Source organism: Acipenser ruthenus, chromosome 44 (assembly GCF_902713425.1).
Source record: "Acipenser ruthenus chromosome 44, fAciRut3.2 maternal haplotype, whole genome shotgun sequence".
In the NCBI taxonomy this organism is placed as follows: Eukaryota; Metazoa; Chordata; class Actinopteri; order Acipenseriformes; family Acipenseridae; genus Acipenser; species Acipenser ruthenus.
Window position 1 is genome coordinate 4,414,453 of NC_081232.1, and position 9,411 is coordinate 4,423,863.

General features: G+C 39.7%; 11 non-coding genes and 5 pseudogenes across 11 annotated transcripts; all 16 read right to left on the bottom strand.

Annotated features, from left to right (window-relative positions):
• Positions 1-32: 32 nt before the first annotated feature.
• Positions 33-151, bottom strand: LOC131717685 (5S ribosomal RNA). Its single transcript, XR_009316575.1, has one exon. It is a non-coding gene; the product is annotated as a 5S ribosomal RNA (ribosomal RNA).
• Positions 152-265: 114 nt separating this feature from the next.
• Positions 266-374, bottom strand: LOC131715894 (5S ribosomal RNA; annotated as a pseudogene).
• A 114-nt stretch (positions 375-488) lies between these two features.
• On the bottom strand, positions 489-607 carry LOC131710366 (5S ribosomal RNA). Its single transcript, XR_009312238.1, has one exon. It is a non-coding gene; the product is annotated as a 5S ribosomal RNA (ribosomal RNA).
• A 100-nt stretch (positions 608-707) lies between these two features.
• Positions 708-826, bottom strand: LOC131717687 (5S ribosomal RNA). The gene has a single exon (XR_009316577.1). It is a non-coding gene; the product is annotated as a 5S ribosomal RNA (ribosomal RNA).
• Positions 827-940: 114 nt separating this feature from the next.
• On the bottom strand, positions 941-1,059 carry LOC131717688 (5S ribosomal RNA). Its single transcript, XR_009316578.1, has one exon. It is a non-coding gene; the product is annotated as a 5S ribosomal RNA (ribosomal RNA).
• A 100-nt stretch (positions 1,060-1,159) lies between these two features.
• On the bottom strand, positions 1,160-1,268 carry LOC117418988 (5S ribosomal RNA; annotated as a pseudogene).
• Positions 1,269-1,368: 100 nt separating this feature from the next.
• On the bottom strand, positions 1,369-1,477 carry LOC131715773 (5S ribosomal RNA; annotated as a pseudogene).
• Positions 1,478-1,577: 100 nt separating this feature from the next.
• LOC131716521 (5S ribosomal RNA) lies at positions 1,578-1,686 on the bottom strand (annotated as a pseudogene).
• A 114-nt stretch (positions 1,687-1,800) lies between these two features.
• On the bottom strand, positions 1,801-1,910 carry LOC117418991 (5S ribosomal RNA; annotated as a pseudogene).
• Positions 1,911-2,010: 100 nt separating this feature from the next.
• LOC131710481 (5S ribosomal RNA) lies at positions 2,011-2,129 on the bottom strand. Its single transcript, XR_009312353.1, has one exon. It is a non-coding gene; the product is annotated as a 5S ribosomal RNA (ribosomal RNA).
• A 114-nt stretch (positions 2,130-2,243) lies between these two features.
• Positions 2,244-2,362, bottom strand: LOC117418994 (5S ribosomal RNA). Its single transcript, XR_009313354.1, has one exon. It is a non-coding gene; the product is annotated as a 5S ribosomal RNA (ribosomal RNA).
• Positions 2,363-2,462: 100 nt separating this feature from the next.
• LOC131711251 (5S ribosomal RNA) lies at positions 2,463-2,581 on the bottom strand. Its single transcript, XR_009313134.1, has one exon. It is a non-coding gene; the product is annotated as a 5S ribosomal RNA (ribosomal RNA).
• Positions 2,582-2,681: 100 nt separating this feature from the next.
• On the bottom strand, positions 2,682-2,800 carry LOC131717689 (5S ribosomal RNA). The gene has a single exon (XR_009316579.1). It is a non-coding gene; the product is annotated as a 5S ribosomal RNA (ribosomal RNA).
• Positions 2,801-2,900: 100 nt separating this feature from the next.
• Positions 2,901-3,019, bottom strand: LOC131712400 (5S ribosomal RNA). The gene has a single exon (XR_009314293.1). It is a non-coding gene; the product is annotated as a 5S ribosomal RNA (ribosomal RNA).
• A 100-nt stretch (positions 3,020-3,119) lies between these two features.
• On the bottom strand, positions 3,120-3,238 carry LOC131710142 (5S ribosomal RNA). The gene has a single exon (XR_009312011.1). It is a non-coding gene; the product is annotated as a 5S ribosomal RNA (ribosomal RNA).
• A 114-nt stretch (positions 3,239-3,352) lies between these two features.
• LOC131717690 (5S ribosomal RNA) lies at positions 3,353-3,471 on the bottom strand. Its single transcript, XR_009316580.1, has one exon. It is a non-coding gene; the product is annotated as a 5S ribosomal RNA (ribosomal RNA).
• Between the last annotated feature and the right edge of the window lie 5,940 nt (positions 3,472-9,411).

Sequence of the window (9,411 nt, forward strand, 5' to 3'; positions counted from 1 at the left end):
TTCAATTGTAAAATGTAATTACAAAAATGTAATGCCTGCAGCACTTGATATTCCCAGGTGGTCTCCCATCCAAGTACTAACCAAGCCCAACATTGCTTAGCTTCTGAGATCAGACGAGATCAGGCTTATTCAAGGTGGTGTGGCCGCAGGCGATTGCATTTCTGCTTTCATGACTTTTATGTTTAGTGAGCTGGGGGTGATTCCTCCAAAATTTCCTTTTGTCCTCCACACATTTCAATTGTAAAATGTAATTACAAAAATGTAATTCCTGCAGCACTTGATATTCCCAGGTGGTCTCCCATCCAAGTACTAACCAAGCCCAACATTGCTTAGCTTCTGAGATCAGGCTTATTCAAGGTGGTGTGGCCGCAGGCGATTGCATTTCTGCTTTCATGACTTTTATGTTTAGGGAGCTGGGGGTGATTCCTCCAAAATTTCCTTTTGTCCTCCACACATTTCAATTGTAAAATGTAATTACAAAAATGTAATGCCTGCAGCACTTGATATTCCCAGGTGGTTTCCCATCCAAGTACTAACCAAGCCCAACATTGCTTAGCTTCTGAGATCAGACGAGATCAGGCTTATTCAAGGTGGTGTGGCCGCAGGCGATTGCATTTCTGCTTTCATGACTTTCATGTTTAGTGAGCTGGGGGTGATTCCTCCAAAATTTCCTTTTGTCCTCCACACATTTCAATTGTAAAATGTAATGCCTGCAGCACTTGATATTCCCAGGTGGTCTCCCATCCAAGTACTAACCAAGCCCAACATTGCTTAGCTTCTGAGATCAGACGAGATCAGGCTTATTCAAGGTGGTGTGGCCGCAGGCGATTGCATTTCTGCTTTCATGACTTTTATGTTTAGTGAGCTGGGGGTGATTCCTCCAAAATTTCCTTTTGTCGTCCACACATTTCAATTGTAAAATGTAATTACAAAAATGTAATGCCTGCAGCACTTGATATTCCCAGGTGGTCTCCCATCCAAGTACTAACCAAGCCCAACATTGCTTAGCTTCTGAGATCAGACGAGATCAGGCTTATTCAAGGTGGTGTGGCCGCAGGCGATTGCATTTCTGCTTTCATGACTTTTATGTTTAGTGAGCTGGGGGTGATTCCTCCAAAATTTCCTTTTGTCCTCCACACATTTCAATTGTAAAATGTAATGCCTGCAGCACTTGATATTCCCAGGTGGTCTCCCATCCAAGTACTAACCAAGCCCAACATTGCTTAGCTTCTGAGATCAGACTTATTCAAGGTGGTGTGGCCGCAGGCGATTGCATTTCTGCTTTCATGACTTTTATGTTTAGTGAGCTGGGGGTGATTCCTCCAAAATTTCCTTTTGTCCTCCACACATTTCAATTGTAAAATGTAATGCCTGCAGCACTTGATATTCCCAGGTGGTCTCCCATCCAAGTACTAACCAAGCCCAACATTGCTTAGCTTCTGAGATCAGACTTATTCAAGGTGGTGTGGCCGCAGGCAATTGCATTTCTGCTTTCATGACTTTTATGTTTAGTGAGATGGGGGTGATTCCTCCAAAATTTCCTTTTGTCCTCCACACATTTCAATTGTAAAATGTAATGCCTGCAGCACTTGATATTCCGAGGTGGTCTCCCATCCAAGTACTAAACAAGCCCAACATTGCTTAGTTTCTGAGATCACACTTATTCAAGGTGGTGTGGCCGCAGGCGATTGCATTTTTGCTTTCATGACTTTTATGTTTAGTGAGCTGGGGGTGATTCCTCCAAAAATTCCTTCTGTCCTCCACACATTTCAATTGTAAAATGTAATTACAAAAATGTAATGCCTGCAGCACTTGATATTCCCAGGTGGTCTCCCATCCAAGTACTAACCAAGCCCAACATTGCTTAGCTTCTGAGATCAGGCTAAATTCATGGTGGTGTGGCCGCAGGCGATTGCATTTCTGCTTTCATGACTTTTATGTTTAGTGAGCTGGGGGTGATTCCTCCAAAATTTCCCATTGGCCTCCACACATATCAATTGTAAAATGTAATGCCTGCAGCACTTGATATTCCCAGGTGGTCTCCCACCCAAGTACTAACCAAGCCCAACATTGCTTAGCTTCTGAGATCAGACGAGATCAGGCTTATTCAAGGTGGTGTGGCCACAGGCGATTATTTTTCTGCTTTCATGACTTTTATGTTTAGTGAGCTGGGGGTGATTCCTCCAAAATTTCCTTTTGTCCTCCACACATTTCAATTGTAAAATGTAATTACAAAAATGTAATGCCTGCAGCACTTGATATTCCCAGGTGGTCTCCCATCCAAGTACTAACCAAGCCCAACATTGCTTAGTTCCTGAGATCAGACGAGATCAGGCTTATTCAAGGTGGTGTGGCCGCAGGCGATTGCATTTCTGCTTTCATGACTTTTATGTTTAGTGAGCTGGGGGTGATTCCTCCAAAATTTCCTTTTGTCCTCCACACATTTCAATTGTAAAATGTAATGCCTGCAGCACTTGATATTCCCAGGTGGTCTCCCATCCAAGTACTAACCAAGCCCAACATTGCTTAGCTTCTGAGATCAGACGAGATCAGACTTATTCAAGGTGGTGTGGCCGCAGGCGATTGCAGTTCTGCTTTCATGACTTTTATGTTTAGTGAGCTGGGGGTGATTCCTCCAAAATTTCCTTTTATCCTCCACACATTTCAATTGTAAAATGTAATGCCTGCAGCACTTGATATTCCCAGGTGGTCTCCCATCCAAGTACTAACCAAGCCCAACATTGCTTAGCTTCTGAGATCAGACGAGATCAGGCTTATTCAAGGTGGTGTGGCCGCAGGCGATTGCATTTCTGCTTTCATGACTTTTATGTTTAGTGAGCTGGGGGTGATTCCTCCAAAATTTCCTTTTGTCCTCCACACATTTCAATTGTAAAATGTAATGCCTGCAGCACTTGATATTCCCAGGTGGTCTCTCATCCAAGTACTAACCAAGCCCAACATTGCTTAGCTTCTGAGATCAGACGAGATCAGGCTTATTCAAGGTGGTGTGGCCGCAGGCGATTGCATTTCTGCTTTCATGACTTTTATGTTTAGTGAGCTGGGGGTGATTCCTCCAAAATTTCCTTTTGTCCTCCACACATTTCAATTGTAAAATGTAATGCCTGCAGCACTTGATATTCCCAGGTGGTCTCCCATCCAAGTACTAACCAAGCCCAACATTGCTTAGCTTCTGAGATCAGACGAGATCAGGCTTATTCAAGGTGGTGTGGCCACAGGCGATTGCATTTCTGCTTTCATGACTTTTATGTTTAGTGAGCTGGGGGTGATTCCTCCAAAATTTCCTTTTGTCCTCCACACATTTCAATTGTAAAATGTAATTACAAAAATGTAATGCCTGCAGCACTTGATATTCCCAGGTGGTCTCCCATCCAAGTACTAACCAAGCCCAACATTGCTTAGCTTCTGAGATCAGACGAGATCAGGCTTATTCAAGGTGGTGTGGCCGCAGGCGATTGCATTTCTGCTTTCATGACTTTTATGTTTAGTGAGCTGGGGGTGATTCCTCCAAAATTTCCTTTTGTCCTCCACACATTTCAATTGTAAAATGTAATTACTAAAATGTAATGCCTGCAGCACTTGATATTCCCAGGTGGTCTCCCATTCAAGTACTAACCAAGCCCAACATTGCTTAGCTTCTGAGATCAGGCTTATTTTTTTTTTTTTTTTTTATTTTTTTTCTTTTCTTTCTTTTTGATTCCTCCAAAATTTCCTTTTGTCCTCCACACATTTCAATTGTAAAATGTAATGCCTGCAGCACTTGATATTCCCAGGTGGTCTCCCATCCAAGTACTAACCAAGCCCAACATTGCTTAGCTCCTGAGATCAGACGAGATCAGGCTTATTTTTTTTTTTATTTTTTTTTTTTTTTCTAACATTGCACAATATTTACAACTTGAAAACAAGGCTGTTATGTGTTTTCCTAAGAAAAATATTGTTATAGAGAATTTTTTCATCAAAATGCTCCATTTGTTTATGTTCTACTCAGTAATGAAATATATATGAAATATTTTTCTTCACATAAAAAATATACAATTTTACAATATCTACTTTCATATTATGAAACTCTGCCATGTTTCTTCTCTTTAAAATTGTATACCTTGCATAACTCAAAAATAAGTTCACCGCTAGAGTGTTAACATTATCTATTTTATCAGTCAATCCAAACAAAAACATTTCCTCCCATGACAATGTATTGAGTACATTCTGCTCTGCAAATTTAAAGAACCCCTCTATTAAACCCCTCAAGTATTCCCTCAGCCCCTGCAGTTCAGTGCATTTTACAAATAGATGCAATAATCCTTCCTCTCTACTTTGACACACTGAACACAAGGCATTGTCACTTTTGTGCATTTTAAAAAGGAGCCACTTTGTAAAGATGCAGTTGTGCCTCAGTTTAAAATCATTTTCTTCACATTCGGGAGATTTATAAGTCTGTCTTACATTATTCCAAATTGTACAGATTTTAAAGTTTGGAAATATTTTTTGCCAGAATTGCTCCGACGTTGGCTTTTTAAAAACCACACTCATTAACACTAAATAGAACAATTTGGTCGTACATTCAATAATGTTAAAGTATTTATTTTTCCTTTTTAGAAGAAACACAGGCAAAGAAACTCCACGTGACAGTTTGCTGTTATGTTCTTGATTAATAACCCTCACCCAACTCTCAGGGACGGCACTTTGTATTTTACTGTACTCCTTTATTATTATACTAATGGGAATATCTTCGTTCTTTTCTTTTACCAAGTCAACTATTGCCAAACTGGGTAAAAAGCCTTCTTTAAAAACGTACATAATGTCTTTAATTTTACTAACACCTGCTTCTATAAAACTCTTTTTATAAAGTGTCACACCTTGCACTTTTAACAGTGGGTTCAAAAAAAGAGGCTGCTCCAATATTTGTTCTCTGGTCTCTGGCTTAAAAGAGACATGCTGCAAGAACTCAGACCAAGCCACTAGAACTTCTTTATAAATCCAGGGAACATCCTTTACCATTGAAGGTTTAAGACACATTAATAGAATTTCTTCCCCCATTCCCAAACCCCCACAATTTGATAAAAAATGTTTCAGAAAGTGCTTCCATACACTGTTATTCGTAGGGTCTAAAAACTTTTTAACCACTTTAATTCGAAAGCTCTTTCGTTTTAGCTCAATATCTGCCAGCATTAGCCCTCCTTTACTGATTTTCCCAATGACTGTATTATAGCTGATCTTAGCAGGTTTCCCAGCCCACAGAAACCTAACCATCATGTTTTTAATCTCTTTCTCAGCCCACTGGGGGATCTCCTTAACACTCAGTAAATACCATATCCTGGAAAGAAACAGACTATTAATGACCAAGACTTTACCCTTCAGAGTCAACTCCCTGCCACTCCACAAATTCAAGATGGCCCTCATTTTGATTATCTTTTCCTGCCAGTTCTTTTCAGCCACTGACCTCTCTTCTAATCCAATATATACCCCCAAGATCTGAAGGCTTTCCTCTGCAATTTTGAAAGGTATATCTAAAAGTGTATTGCTTTTCCTTACAGGGAGAATTTCTGATTTATCAATATTGATTTTTGCCCCTGAAGCAGAACAGTAAGATGTGAACACTTCCATTATTTTTGGGATGCTGTCTAAACTCGACACTGTGAGTGTGGTGTCATCTGCATGCTGATATATAATTGATTTTTCATTACAACCAGGAATTGGGACTCCAATTATGTCTTTATTCCCTTGTATTGCCAGGCTCAGGGGTTCTGCAATTACTGAATACAGCAAAGCAGAGAGAGGACATCCCTGTCTCACTGACCTCTCCACTGGGAAGAACTCAGTCAGATTGCCATTACATTTTACCCTACTAAAAATATTGGTATAAAAAATCTTAACCCATGAGGTAAAACTATTCCCAAAACCAAATCTCTGCAGCACCTCTAATAAGTAATCATGTTCCACCCTATCAAAGGCTTTTTCCTGATCTACTTTTAAAATATAGCCTTCTTTTTGCTCCATTTTCAAGTAACTAACTACATCCCTTACCGAACATATTGTATCCGCTATATCCCTTCCTGGCACACAATAAGTTTGGGAGGAGGATATTATCTTAGGCAATACCGCTTTCAAACGATTTGTGAAAATCCTTGTTAGTGCCTTATAATCACAATTCAACAGACTTATGGGCCGGTAGTTTTTTAATAAGGCTTTATCTCCTTGTTTCTTGTAGATTAAAGTAACTATCCCCATTCTCATTGTTGGACTTAAAAGACCTTTCTCTTTAACCTCTTTAAATACTTGTAATAAAATAGGGCAGATAAGATTTTTAAATTTAAGATAAAATTCCAGGGTTAACCCATCTGAACCAGGACTTTTATTAGTTGTCATATCCTGCAAGGCGTCTTCTAGTTCCTCCAACCTAATCTCCTTCTCACAACTCTCCCTGTCTTCCTCACTCACTTTAGTTGCTATAAAAGAAAGTATTTTCTCCCTCTCCTCCAAAATTGTACCTTGTTTTTTAAAAAGCCCTGTGTAAAAATTACAAACTTCTTTTAAGATTTCACCCTGTTCTTCAGTTACTTCCCCATTACTTTTAGTCAGTTCTTCTATATAGGAATCCTGTTGTCTTTGTTTTTCAAGCCCAAAAAAGAATGTAGTGCTTTTCTCTCCCTCCACCACATGTCTGGCTTTGGATCTTAGTATTGCCCCCTCACAGCGCTCGTTTTCAATTCCTTTAATTTTGTCTTGCAATTCCTCAATTCTGTTATAATTCATATCCATCAGTTCTGCTGCCTTCTCATATTCACGTTTAAGTTCTACCTGAACCTCCTGCTCATTCTTAATTTTAATTTTATTTCTATTTATCCCATATTGAATGCAGTATTTCTTTATATTGTATTTTAAATTATCCCACCATATTCGTTTTTCATTTTGAAACAATGGACACTTCATACTATCCCTAATTAATATTTCAATTCCCTTACTAAACAAATCTTCTTTCAAAAATTGATTATTAAGACACCACAACCCTGGTCCTTTATGCAACTTATTAAACAGGACTTGAAAAGAGAAAGCAGCATGATCGCTGAAAGAGGTGAATTTATAACCAATCTTCCCCAGGTAGCTAAGAAAGTTAACATGACATATTCCAAAATCTATTCTGCTTTGGTTTAATTCCTTTTGTACAAACTGTCTCCTGGAGAAATCCCTCTTTAAAGAATTTCGGCATCTCCAGAAATCAATATAATTATAATTCTCCAAATGCCTTGCCAACAAATTTCTGGAATAATCACCTTTGAAAACCATTCCTGATGCGATGTCAATAGTGCTCATAGCTACATTGAAGTCTCCCACCATAATGACATTGTCTGCTCCTAGGTGTCTCTCTAGGCCAGTAAAAAAATCAAAACGCTCCTTTTGATCATTAGGAGCATAACAATTAACCAATTCAAAACAGTTATTTTTAAAATGAATTTGCATTTTTATAAATCTCCCTTCGGTATCCTTCTCTAACAAAGAAACACTTTCCTTAAAATTATTACTAACTAATACAGCCACCCCTCTCCTGTGGTTGGAATAATTACTAGTATAGATGTCCCCATTCCATAAATGTTTGAAATCATGAATAAAAACGTCATCCCAGAAAGTTTCCTGCAGGCAGACAATATCATTCTTATTTACATTAATTAAAACTTGTTCAAGTTTAGCAAAATTCCTTAACCCATTTACATTAAGTGATAATATTGAGACCATTCCTGCAAAAAGAAGAAACAATTCTTTCAAAAACCTGACCATTATGCTTCCTCTTCCTGCAGAACATCAAACCCTTTTGTTTTAATCATTTTTGCAACCGTTGTTTTGCAAACCAATGTCCCAATGTCTTTCTTTTTCCTCACACATCTGGATGTGATCTTATCAAGGTTAGGTTTCACTTTCACCTTCGATCTTCTAAACATTTTTTTTCCCCCTGTCTCAACCCATTCCTCCTTCTCTATTTTGTTATTTCCAATTCCCTCAGCCACAGTTAGCATAGTTTTCCCTAAAGGGCAAGTTATGCTCAACCCTTCTGTTGAACAGTCTCCAGCAGCTTGTACCTGCTCTACCCCCTCCTTACTTGTTGATGCAGCTTCCAACCGGACCCCCATCTCCCTTGCAATATCTGTCGATAGTGTTTGGTCATCAGCAGCCTCCATTTCTATAACTGCAGCTTGTGGCTCCTTCCCAGCATTCATTCTCGGTGCTGCAGTTTCACTCACCACTTTCCCATTTGTTGATGCAGCTTCCACCCAGTCCCCCGACTCCCTTGCAATATCTGTCGATAGTGTTTGGTCATCAGCAGCCTCCATTTCTATAACTGCAGCTTGAGGCTCCTCTCCAGCATTCAGTCTCGGTACTGCAGTTTCACTTCCTGCTTTTTTATGAGTGCCCTCCAACTCCTTATGCTCCAGTGGTCCAGTAATATCATCGTCTTCCTCAGTTCCTCTATCACTGTCAGTACCCTTGTCCTTGCTCCCAGCCTTACTGTCCGAGTCAATGCAAATGCACCACTGCGGCTTCCTCCTACACTCCTCACAACGCGGCGCTGCACAGTTCCTGCTTGAGTGCCCCTGAACCCCGCAATCAAAACAAATGAAAGTGGGGCAGTCCTTGAGTAGATGTTCCGAGGACAGACATGACAGGCAAACTTTATGTTGATTGTTATGTATCACCCTAAAATGTCTCAGCCCCTCAGCTGTTACAAACTTTGCGCTGTAAGGCAATGACTTTACTTCATTAGTGAATTGAACCATAACAAACCTTGTCCCATCAGCAACATGAGTACCTGGGTAAAACCTTCTTTTCACATCTGAGCAGATTACAACTCCCCATGCCATTAGCTTACTCCTAATGTCCAGGTCAGATATATATGCAGGCAAATTTAAAAAAGAAACCACCACTTTACCTGAAGAAAGTGGCTCACATGCAAAATTATTTCCCTTTATGCATATTCCTCCAAGCAGTATTTCAGCCACTTCTCTGCTCTCCACCGTAATTTCATATTTGTCCTGTTGTTTAGGAACACATGCAAATACTTTCCCAAATCCACACTGCTTATCAGTGGCATTTATCACATCTTCAGCTGAAATCTTTGAATTGTCCTTAACCAGAACAACCACCGTATACTCTTTTTTATAAATCCTTTTTTCTCCATGAGGCCTATTTTCAGCTCCATTTGTGTCCCCGGCATGCCTAGACATGCCTAGGGACATTGTCCGTTGTACATCCACAACTCCAGGCACACAATCCTTTTCAATCACAACAGTCCTAGAAATGTCCAAAGAAAATCCAAGAAAAAAGATGAATATTAAAGTAGAAAAACCTCAAAATAAAATCCCCAAACAGAGATTCCTCCACTAGCACAGTGTAGCTTCCTCC